Below are 12,880 nucleotides of genomic sequence, written 5' to 3' on the forward strand. Positions count from 1 at the left end.
GCTGGTCCTAGTTAGTCGGTCTTGGTTGCTCTGTGCTGTCATGTACTGTGTGTTAATGTGATCTCCCTCCGGGAGCGCAGATCCTGTGTGGGCCTGCACCGGCAAGGGACACAGCCCTCGTACCCTGGCCTTGGGACGAGAGGTAGGTTGCAGACAAGGAATGTCTCAACCCGGCCAAGGACCAGGATTAAGAAGGCCCGGAGCTTAAGAGTGTGGCTCCACAGCAAATGGATCCCAGGCAGGATGCAGACGGAGCGGTGCATGCCACCTGTCCTCGCCAACCTGATATATTCAGAGGGACTCCGGCTGCAAGAGGGGTACCGGCCCCCGCCACCCGACCTTGCTACTCCATGTCCTGGTCGGGAAAGCCGGGTAGGCCCTAAGGATCCCACCGGGTATCAGACGGAGCAAAGTTGCCACCCGTACCCTTGTTCTGAGAGGAGCTCAGAGGGAGACCCGGCCTATTTGCACACACACGGACAGGAAAGGTTTCGGTCTGTAGTTCAGGAACACTCTGGTGTAAGGTCGCGACTGAATGCTGGACTTACTCGGAGGTTGTCGGACCCCTGTCCCTGGTGACCGCAGGACTCCGCAGGGAGTCACCTTCCTTTGCCATCTACGTGAGTAAAGCCTTGGAAGTTCACCCCTATGGCCTCCGGACTATTATTTCTGCGCCACACCGCGGGACGCGGCATCCTTCCCCCTCTACTACGACCCCTGGCCATTCCTGCCCCTCTGCCCTGAGACCTTGCTCCGCCTGTGGGGAGAGGTGAGAACTTAGGCCGACATGACACCAGGCCTCGGCGGACTGCAACGGCGCTAGTGACCCTTCACCAGGCACCACAGATGGCGTAGTCGTTAAAATAAGCCACTCGACCCGGACGAGCCCGCAACATCTTCCTTTTCATGTGACGGCCCTGAGCACGGGTCGGGTCCGGGCCACGGCTACATCCCATCTCTTCATCACAGGACCCAACACTGAGTCCCCCCATCACCCAGGGTAAACTCAAAACTAAAAGGGCTCTTTCGAGAGTAGAGGCGTCACACAAGTGTTCATTCGGCTTTGGATATTTGCAAAGTAAAATTTAGTAACAGATCCTGTACAGGACCTGTTTTGGCCAATGTGTTGCCCTGGACCCCATTAAATATGGGTACTAAATGCAAAAATATTGTACAAATGACAGATTTATTCAATTTAGATAGAGCTACTGAATGATTGGGAAACCCTAGACATATATGCTGCAAGCAAATAATAAATAAATATAATTTCTAGACATATATAGCTATTGAATATTAATGATTAAATGTTGCTTCCATACTGGACACAATACACTATATAAAAACCCATTTGTCTCGAACAACATGACCACTACCATTACTTCTTCATAGTGTCTGAATAATATTACCATAGCGCTACTAAATTAAGAAGAAAAAGGTTATGAAGACCAATATTACCACTATACAGTGACCATAGTGGAAGTTGTCAATTCTGCAGACACTCTGGAGATCACATAAGTGAATACAATCTAGTTAAATCCAATGAGTAACAGTAGATGTTTTTTCCGGTTGAAGTCATTCATTTTACTCTGATGTCCTGTGTGTACTTCAGCACAATGACATCACTGCGTCAAGCCACTCACTCCTTGCTGCTGTTTCCCGGCGGACTTGTCAGGATCCGGGGTTGAGTGAGTGTATGATTTTTTTTTTTTTTAACAGTAACTGTAGAGGGACTGTGGGGCATCATACAGTGTGTGGACTACTGTGGGAACTATATTACCAGGGGAGCGAATGTGGTAGCCTCACACTGTGTTATGGCCATCATATGGAGTGGGGTCCGTTATACAGTGTGTGGACGACTGTTGGAGTCATCATACATTGTGGGGGACATTCCACTGTATATAAGGGAACTATGGGGCATCATACTGTGTATAGGTGTGCTGTAGGCACATCACACTATACAGGGGGCTGTGGGGCTATCATTCTGTATAGGGGAGCAGGTCATGGGGGAGACTCAGGGGACATTATTAATGTACATGAGGTGACTAAGGGGACATTAAATGTTAAATGACAACTTACAAAGCTATCACAAGTCTACTGGCAAGTCCTTGTTCTTCGAGGCATACGGAATTTATCCTCAATTTTGCTCTGTTAATAGGAATCATTTTTCAGGAGTACCTGAAGAGGAACGGTTTTAATCATCTATTACATCAGTGTGGCAAGGTGTTCTTGATAATTTGAAGAAGATTGGGTCCAAATATAAGAGTATGGCTGAGGTTAGGTGGGTCTGGACCTGTGTGTTGGTGATTTGGTGTGGTTGTCCTCGAGGAGCATTAAGTTGAAGGTTCCATCTTGGAAATTGGGACCCAGGTTCATCGGTCCCTATAAGACTGTGGCTGTCGTCAATCCAGTAGCATTTCACCTTGCTTTGCCACCCACTTTTAGGATTCATAATGTGTTTCACTGGTCTGTACTCAAAAAATACATTGTGTCCTCTGAACCATCACAACCACCTCATTCCCTGGTCATTGTTGATGGGAATTTGGAATTTTAGATAGCTAAGGTTATCACTTGTTTCATCAATCTCTTCAGTATCTGGTACACTGGAAGGGTTTCGGTCTTGAAGAGAAAATGTGGGTACTGGCATCCAACGTCCATGTGGTTAGGTTGATCCGTTTTTTCACGCGGCACACCCTGAAAACCCAGCCCGGAGGTTTCAGAGGTCCCTCTTAGAAGAGGGGGTAATCTAACGGGAATATCGCAACAGAGAGGGGCCAGAATTCCACGGTGTCTGGTTTCACATACTCCTGCACTGGTTAGAAGCACTTCACCATCGTATTAAACAGTGCAGGTTTTTTCCTTGTTTTCTAGGGCACTTGCTCAGGGCATTAATATTTTCTAGGAGGTAATTTTACCTAGAGCGCACAATGGAGGCACTTTACTTTGTAAGAGGTACAGTGGTGAGCATTACTATATGGGGCACTAAGAGGAGTACTGTTTTTGTGCCACAAAGCAGGTCCAGTAACAGGGACACATATGGTAGCAGAAGGTTCAGCATTGGAATGATAGTAGGATGAGGAATTTGTGCAGGTTGGGAATAGATATAAACGGTGCTGGGAATGTCAAATGTGTCTTTTTTTGTAAACTCTGCAGACTAGTTGTGGCTGGAACTTGTTATAGCAGTCTGGGCCACATGGAAAAGTGAACGACTATCAGAAAGAATCAGTGTGCTGACATAGTGTATATGTTTGTGAATTGGCCAAAGAGCGTATTCTACAGACACGTGACCTGCACATGTACACATTCTACATACACATGACATATACTGTACATACTCCTGCTCTTCTTCACCATCATGTATCCAGTGGTAGCAGTGGGGGAGTTGAGATATTGGAAATCACCTGTCAGATGGTGGGTTGGGTTGTGCATACAGGATACCTCCTGTCAGCTATGCACAGACTATTTCAACATCCCAACTGCTGATCTGCCCGAAACATTACAGGAGAGGGAGGAGGTGCTGTGGGTGACTAGCAAGGAATAAGGGCTGTAATGTTCCTCACCTCTTGCCAGGGCCTGCGGTTGGTCGGTATCCCCCACTGATCTGGTCCCAACAATCTCCTTCCTCTACCAATCCAAGCCCCACTCTCCTTCCATAGCTTCCTCCCCCTCAATGACACTATGCAGTCGTTCTGCATATAGATTGACGAAAGTTGGACTTAAACTTACCAATAATTTGGCTTTCTTTGACCACCTTGACATGAGATTATCTCTGTCATGATAGGAACAGGAAACACAAGCAGAGAGTTAAAAGCCCCTCCATTTCCTCCACATCCTCAGTGTGTTCTAATAAAAGCAGAGACATCGGAGTATGTGGAACAAGGACTGCAGACTTTTCATTCTAGACCAGACAACCCCTTTAAAGGAGATACCTTTATCTAACCCTGATTGTAAGAAATCTAAGCTTTTAGGTATATATAGGGATAATGGACAGAGCTTGTCCTGACTACACCAAGAAGAAAACTGGTCCCTGATTTTTTGAGAGAGTCACTTTTTTATGGCTGAACTACAAAGTAGAGATGACTTTAGTTGAAAGTCCCTTCCCCTCAATGATGGACTCCTCAGTAGCCAAGCAGCTAGGTAAAAATTTTGAGGTCCTCGGTAGTATAGGGCACCTTGAAGTTGGAGATCCGCTCTGAGGGGGATGAAAAAAGTAATTCTTGATTGCGCAAACCTTAAACCTTGAAATAACAGAATAAAAATAAATAAAAAACAATCTTGAACCAGAAGGCAGAGGTCCAAGTGGAGGAGGTGGTGGTAGAGGTTGAAGAGGCAGAGCAGGAGGTAACAAACACTGTTTTTGTGTGGGTTTTTTTTGTTGATTCTTAGGGAAATGTCTTAAAATAACATACAATAAAAAAATAAATAAATAAATAAATAACAATCTTGAACCAGGATATGTAAATCTAAATGTGGGGAACATAGCACACAATAGGGTGATACCCTATGGAGGGAGAGTAGGAGAGTGCTGGTTATGACTCGGCCGTGGGGCACTCGGATCCGGGCAGTAGGGGAACGATGGGAGTAGTAGTGGCAACCCGGTTCCGTGGCTCAGGGTGGTCAGGCCAGTGGTAGTCCGTTATGTGCTGATGATTATGTCCGACTACGCCACCCGTGGATTGCGGTTATTAGGAACCGCCGCTGCATGCAGACCGCTGGGGCTGATGAGGTGTGCAGCTAGGGTAGTGTGACTCCCCACGGGAAGAGTGCGGCCCCAGGGCAGTATAATGGATGGTGGGAGTGATGGTGGTGAGAGTCCCAGTGCCGTTAGTGCTGGAGGAGCAAGGAGCACACAGACAACAGGTTGCAGTCCAGGGTCTTTATTAAAACAGGTAAAACTGACCCATAAACAGTCCTGGCTAGGAGGGGACCTGGATGTCTGAGAGCAAGTGGGAGATTGGCCCTGGTCAGGGTGAGGGTGTAGGCCTACCGTGCTTTCTGCGCTCCTTCTGGCTATCTCCTCCTTATAGGGTAACAGCCCATGTTTCCGAGCTTTCCATGTACTCTCGCCTGTATGGCCTGCAACGTGGGTTCCTTTCTGCTCCCGGCCTGGTACGGCTTTCCTGGTCCCTTCTGTTGTGGCAGGGCCTTCAGGCTTCTTAGGCCAAGGAATATACAGTCCCCTGCGGACTGGTTATCTGCTGGAGAATGTGGAATCCTCCCAGCCTCAGACACCAAAGTCTGGTAAATTAAGTCCTTTATCTGCCAAGACAGGCTCACTTCGCCTCTTGTCTCTGGCTTGTGGCTCTCCTGCTGCTACACTTCCTCTTAGGTGCAATACAACTTTCTGTCCCTGCTCTGCTCCGGGACACGTCTCAGTGCTGAGACAGGTCATCCAGTTCTCTCTAACCCTGCCCCCAGCACCAGCTTTTATAGGGGCAGCCTGCTCCCCCTACTGGCCTGAGACAGGAGGCATTGCATGCTAATGTTCCCCTGACCAGAGAACCTCCCCCTTGCTCTCAGACACAGCTTTATTAGATTTTGTGGCATCCAGACCAGGGTGACACAGCTACACTCACCTGATGGAGTTGTGACAGGCACAACTCCTATGTAGGCATGAAGAAAAACAGCTGCTGCTGCCCTGTGGCTGGTGGATAAAAAATCGAGAGGATATTGGTTTCAGTTGGATGAACACATAAGTGGGCTGTGCTGCTGGAGTAAATTAATTCTTCAGAGATGATGATGAGGAAAAGGATTTTTATTCACAACGCGTTTCTACGCCATACCAGCGTCTTTTTCAAGTGAAAAAAAAAAAAACAAATGTCACTTACTTTTTTCACTTGAAAAAGACGCCAGTATGGAGTTGAAATGTGTTGTGACTAAAAAGTCTTTTCCTCATCATCATCTTTGAAGAATTGATTTACAACAGCAGCGCAGCCCACTTACATTTTCATCCAACTGGATCCAATCTTGAACCAGGAGGCAGAGGTCCAAGTGGAGGAGGAGGTTGAGGAGGAGATAAACGTGGCGGTGTAGATGAAAGAAACGGGAGAGGAGGTAGACAACACTGTTTTCGTGGGTTTTTTGTTTTTGTTTTGGGTACGGGGTTATATTTGGGGAGGCCCTAAAACATTGGGAATTGCAAATATGATGAACTGCAGTCAAGTATAACAATGGCGGGGTGAACCTTGCCTACGTTGGCTGTGGACAGATGGATGTGCCTGTCTGTGATCATACCCCCTGCCGTGCTAAACATACAATCCGACCATACACTTGCCTCAAGGCAGGCTAGCACCTCCAAGGCATAAAGGGCAAGCTCAGGCCATGTGTCCAATTTGGAGACCCAATTGTTAAATGGGGCAGACCCATCACTCGTACGTGGAGACGTGTGGACAGTATGTGGAGACATGTGGACACGTACTCTTCTACCATGTTTAAACGCTGCCTCCTGCTAATACAGACCGTATCAGATGGTGGAGTCGGATGCTGTGCCGTGATAAGGAAGGTTTTCCACATTTCTGTCCTGTTCTTCTACTAAGCCCCCACTGTCAGGTGGGAGTGCCGTCAGTAGTGCATCTACCAGCGCTTGCTTGTATTCCTGCATTTTCTGATCGCACTCCAGTGAAGGAAGTAGGGATGGTACGTTGTCCTTGTAGCGGGGATCCAGCATGGTAGCCACCCAGTAATCAGCACTGGTAACAATCTGGGCAGCTCGGCGGTCATTGCGCAGGCACAGCAGCATGTCTTGGCTCATGTGTGCCAGGCTGCCCAGAGGAAATGACAAGCTGTCCTCAGTGGGAGGTGTATAGTTTGGGTCTTCTGTATCCCCCCAGCCACATTCCAGTGATGCCCGTGAGCTGCTTTAAATGCCATCCTGCTGTGAACATGGTACCTCCTCCAAAACTGTCCCCTGGCTGTTGTTGGTACAGGAATTCACCCTCCGAGCCATGTGTGGATGATTGGCCTGATAATGGTGTGAATGGTCATTGGTCCTCCTCCTTCTTTGCCACCACCTCATCCATCACCGCCTGAAGCGTTTCTTCAAGCAGGCGTAAAAGTAGGATAGTATCGCTGATGATAGAATCATCAGCGCTGGCCATGTTGGCAGAGTACGTAAAGCAGTGCATCACAGCACATACGTCCTGCATGGAATCCCACTCATTGGTGGTGAAGTGGTGTTGTTCCACAGAGCGACTCACTCGTGAATTCTGCAGCTGAAATTCCACTATAGTTGCTGGATGCTTTTGAAGCAACAGCACTACTTCTGCATGTCACACTCTTCCCTCCTTTTTGAATGTCGTCCTCGACATTCATCTTAATTGGTCAATCTGACCAATTCAGATACAGTGGTGAAAGTTGAGTAACTTTATATACAAATTGGCATAACATTTATAAACATTTATAACAACCTATTCTACGACCTTTTTCTTGTAGTATTCCTATAAGAAATAAACAATTAACACAATTAATACAATCAGCGTCTCTTCAGCTGGAGCTTTTCGTATGTCTTCAACCAGCTTTCTCTCTCACTAGGCCTTAACAGTTCTTTGTTTCTACAAAGTCTTTGCATTTTCCTGGCCTGTACTTGATGCTGAAATTGAAGTCAGCTAGTTCAGCAACCCATCTTTGACCCATTGCATTCAGTTTGGCTGTAGTGAGGACATAGATCAAAGGGTTGTTGTAAGTGTATACCTCAAACTCTTTGCTGTAGTAGAGATAATCTCTAAATCATTCAAAGATGGCCCATTTCAATGCCAGGAACTCCAATTTTCCAGAATGTAGATGGTAATTCTTCTCGGCGTCTGTCAACTTTCTAGAACCGTAATAGATGACTCTCAATTTTCCATCTTGATGCTGATACAGGGCAGCTCCTAGTCCAACTTGAGACGCGTCACAATGAAGAACAAACGGTAAGTTGAAATCAGGATATCCCAAGATGGGTGGTTTTACCAGGTAGTCTACTAGTTCTTCCAATACAGCCTGGTGGTCTGCTGTTCAGAGAATAGGCTGTTGAGACAAAACGGCATTGTTTCTTTTAAGCCCCGTCCAACCGTTTTCTTCTTTTTCTCTGTGTGTTGTTGACTGTCGCCCCCTCCCCAAGAGGAGGTATAGCAGGATGGCAATCCTGGGGAAGTTCCGAATGTAAGTACTATAGTAGGGGAGGAATCCTAAGAACTGCCTCAACTCCCCAACAGTAGAGGGCCGCTTGTCTTTTAAGGCCAGTATCTGATTGCTTTCTGCTGGGTCCATGGTATATCCTTCTCCGGACACAATTTTCCCTAGAAATCAGACTTGCCTTTTGAACAGTTCACACTTCTTTGGGGTCAACTTAACTCCGTGTTGTTGATACCGCTGTAATACGGTCCTCACGTGTTCAACATTCTCCCGGAAGGTTTTGCTGTGTACCACATTGTCGTCCAAGTATGGCTGGCAGATATCGTCCCTAAATCCTTCCAAACAGGTCTCCATGCTCCTCTGAAATGCTGCTGGAGCTGAACTGAGCCCAAACGGTATGCGGATTCACTCCTATAACCCCCACGGTGTGATGAATGCTGTCAAAGGTATACTGGACTCTTCAACAAACCCTTGATGGTATGCTTTACCCTGATCGAGGACAAAGAACCAGGTACTTCCTGATAGGCTATCCAGCATATCTTGTATCTTTGGTATCGGGTGTCGATCAGGTACTGACTTTCGGTTTAGTTCCCGGTAATCACAACAGAGTCTCAACGTACTGTCCTTCTTCCTAACACAGACAATAGGAGAGGAATAAGACGACTTTGACTTTGGACCCAACCTCTGTTGATTAGATATTGTAAATACTCTTTCACTTCATGGTGTACTGGTTTCAGCACAGACATGTAACTTCTGGTTACTGGGGTCGTGTCTTTCAAATTGATTTTCAATTGCAACGACGGGATACAGCCTATATCAGAGTAATCTATAGAGAATGCATGACACTCTTGTCTCAGCATCTGTTTTGCTATCGCTATATCTTCAGCACACAAGTGTTCCAGGTGTACTGGGGGATCCCAGGACCCTGAGGTGGGTAGTGCAATTTCCTCCCCAGGGCAATTCCTGTTCCTTGGTGGGGAGATTGAATTCACTGTAGACCCCTGGTCGGGTCCGACAGTGGCTGGATATACCGTTTTATTGGTTTCAATGTGACCTAACACAACATTGTTGTTCCTCTGTATAAAGCGCTGGTAAGGCTGCACTTAGAAAATTGTGCACAGTTCTGGGCTCCGGTGCTCAGGAAAGACATATTGGAGCTAGAGATGGTACAAAGGAGGGGGCCTAAGGTAATAAAGGGAATGGAGGGACTAGAATACCCAGAGAGGTTGTCAAAATTAGGCCTATTTACGTTGGAAAAGAGAAGGCTTAGGGGAGACCTCATAAACATGTATAAATACATCAGGGGGCAGTACAGAGATCTCTCCCATGACCTATTTATACCAAGGATGGTGACAAAGACGAGGGGGCACACTATGCGTCTGGAGGAAAGGAGGTTCCTGCACCAGCATAGAAGGGGATTCTTTACGGTCAGAGCCGTGAGACTCTGGAACTCTCTGGGAGAGGAAGTGGTGATGTCCAACTCACTTAATGAGTTCAAGAGAGGCCTGGACGCCTTTCTTGAGAACAATAAAATTACATCCTTTGCTTAGTTAATTAATCCAGGGATTTAATCTGACTGCCAGATTGGTGTCGGGAAGTGAATTTTTCCTCAATGATGTAAATTGGCCTATACCGCATGTTTTTTTTGTTTTGTTTTTTTTGCCTTCCCCTGGATCAACGCTGCGGAATAGCTGCAGTGCACAAGAAATAGGCTGAACTGGATGGACGCTTGTCTTTTTTCGGCCTTATAAACTATGTAACTATGTAACACAGTCTTTGGATCCAGTCTAATTTCCTGTTTTGTAGTATATAAATCATAAGGAAGGGGAAAAAGGGGAAAAGAGTGTGAATAGATATAAAATATAACTTTTAATATTAATTCAATTTAAAATACTAATATTTTTATATGGTATAAAATCAAATTCTTACATACATCCAAATGGATGCATATGGGGTCGATATTAAATTGTAAGCTCAGACCCTATAAGTCCTGTATTGTGTGTCACAGCCAATAAATTTATACAGATCCACCACCCATGTCCCTCAAAATTAGAGGTGGGGAATTATATTGTGTTGTCCCTATTAGGTGTTTATTTCCCTATTAACTCCACATAAATAATTGTAAAAAATAATTGTGGGTCACCGCTAAATTCTAATGGAGATGAATATACAGTTTGGACACTGTGGATTACCGTGGATGTGACAGCTGTAACTGTTATAAGAATATCTACTGTCACATATTAATAAGGGTCACTCTTATATTACAAGTGACTCCACAGATAAATGATAAATGCGGGAAAAACATTTACCTTGCGTCAACATCTTAACTGTTCCTCTGCTGGAGTGGTTTATTGTTTGGAATGTACATGTGGACTACAATATGTGGGGAAAACCCGGGTGAGAGAACATATTAGAAGCATTGTCAATTATGATAAGGATGAACACACAAATCAAGAACAACGGAAAGCTTTTGCACCCACCCCTATCGCCAGACATTTCAAGGATGTACATGCCCTAAGGTGGAAAGAACTGAAAGGGTGGGCTATTTTCCAACAGAAAATGGATATCAGAGGGGGCAATTTGGATTCAATCCTTCTAAAGAAGGAAAGTGAATGGATTTTCAGATTGAATACGGTCCGACCCCACGGACTCAATGAGAATTTTAATTTTGGTTGTTTTCTCTGATCTCATTCATGAGATCAGGGTATTTTGTGGATATGACTGGTTTTGATTTTATCTGTCCACTATATAAATATATATTAATATACATCACATCTCTTTGATATATTCTTTTATGACATATCTTTAGATTATTCGCCATCTCTTTGATATGTGATTATTTTTACTTTGAGAATATAATCAATCCATATATGTATTGCATGTCCTTTGGAGAATATTCTCCTTGAATTAGGAATCTATTTGCTGATAATTCCATTTGAATCCTTGTAGAATTTATAGCCTACCTCATGATTTTGCTACAATTTGTCCTTTCCTTCGATATATATTTAACAGCTATTACATATCCCTTTTTATATCTCTTCCTCATACATAATCTATCCTGAGATTATTTATTCTTTCCCTATACAAATAATTAAATGAACTATTTTTATATATCTACTAAATTGATTAATAATTTTTCTAGGTCCTTGATGCTTAGAATCTATAATGAAATGTTCATTTGGTTCATAATTTTGTTTGTTGCACCTTGTATCAATTGGTCTTAACAAATCCGTATCTTTGATTCAATTGGCTGCTATACCTGTCAGTCATGGCAGGATGTATAAATAACTTGAGAAGGCGGCCGATCCCGCCCTTAGAAAAAGCCGGTACCCCCGGCGAAACACGCGTCAGGGACGTCTATGTCCTGCGTATTGACATGCCAGCCTGAAATCCTTTGTTCCCTTCCCTATCCACCCACTATGTCCCCGTCTGGTAACATAGCATAGAGTCTCATTGAGTCAGATGATTACACTGACCGCGTGCATACCACGTGTACGCGGTCAGCGTGCGAGACTGCTTGCCGGTGTTAGGGGCGAGAATGCAGCTACGATCATAGCTGCTGCTGATAGATCATTGCTCGCTCCTAACATCGTGGCGGAGATTGAGGACTGACAGTGCAGCCTTGCACATAGCTGCCTTGACAGATCTCTGTCCGCTCCTCACACCGCTGCGGGGTTTGATAATAAGGGTGCTGTACACCTTTATTAACGGGGACAATACACCCCCGTAATATCTTTTGGGTGGATTTTTGCGGGGATCCCGCATTTATCATTTATCATTTATCTGTGGAGTCACTTGTAATATAAGAGTGACCCTTATTAATATGCGACAGTAGATATTCTTATAACAGTTACAGCTGTCACATCCACGGTAATCCACAGTGTCCAAACTGTATATTCATCTCAATTAGAATTTAGCGGTGACCCACAATTATTTTTTACAATTATTTATGTGGAGTTAATAGGGAAATAAACACCTAATAGGGACAACACAATATAATTCCCCACCTCTAATTTTGAGGGACATGGGTGGTGGATCTGTATAAATTTATTGGCTGTGACACACAATACAGGACTTATAGGGTCTGAGCTTACAATTTAATATCGACCCCATATGCATCCATTTGGATGTATGTAAGAATTTGATTTTATACCATATAAAAATATTAGTATTTTAAATTGAATTAATATTAAAAGTTATATTTTATATCTATTCACACTCTTTTCCCCTTTTTCCCCTTCCTTATGATTTATGATCTATTTTGGTGATGTTCACCAGTGTGGATATTGTCCAATGAATCGGACTTTATTGAGTTTAATTGTTTTGTAGTATTCATCACCGGTACTGTCACTCGAGCAAACCCACCAGTAGGAATCATAAGCACAGTCTCACCTTGAACTAGGCCTTCCGGAAGTTCTGAGGAGTCTTTTGGAACAAAGAGTCTTTTCGGGATTTTTCTTCCTGGTTCTACCCGGACTCCACACCTCCACACCTCACCCCCACCATTTGGTTTGCAGGGATGATGGTTGGGCGCCAGCCTACCTTAACTCCTTTTAGGTCCATTGCATTCTGTGCTTTCTTTACTCTATGAATCACATCTTCCGCCACGGCGTTGGGTATGGCAAGTGATGTGGCAATTGCAACCACCACCAGAGCCCCTGACTTGTGTTTCGTGATGACCTCACTGATTACATTATAACCCAGGATTGGATCCTCTGCCACGTTCTGATCACTAATCACGAAAGAAGGTACCAAAAACTCAATGGTGTTG

Source organism: Phyllobates terribilis, unplaced genomic scaffold, assembly GCF_046119375.1.
Source record: "Phyllobates terribilis strain yellow unplaced genomic scaffold, ASM4611937v1 Scaffold_11__3_contigs__length_659146591, whole genome shotgun sequence".
Taxonomy (NCBI): domain Eukaryota; kingdom Metazoa; phylum Chordata; class Amphibia; order Anura; family Dendrobatidae; genus Phyllobates; species Phyllobates terribilis.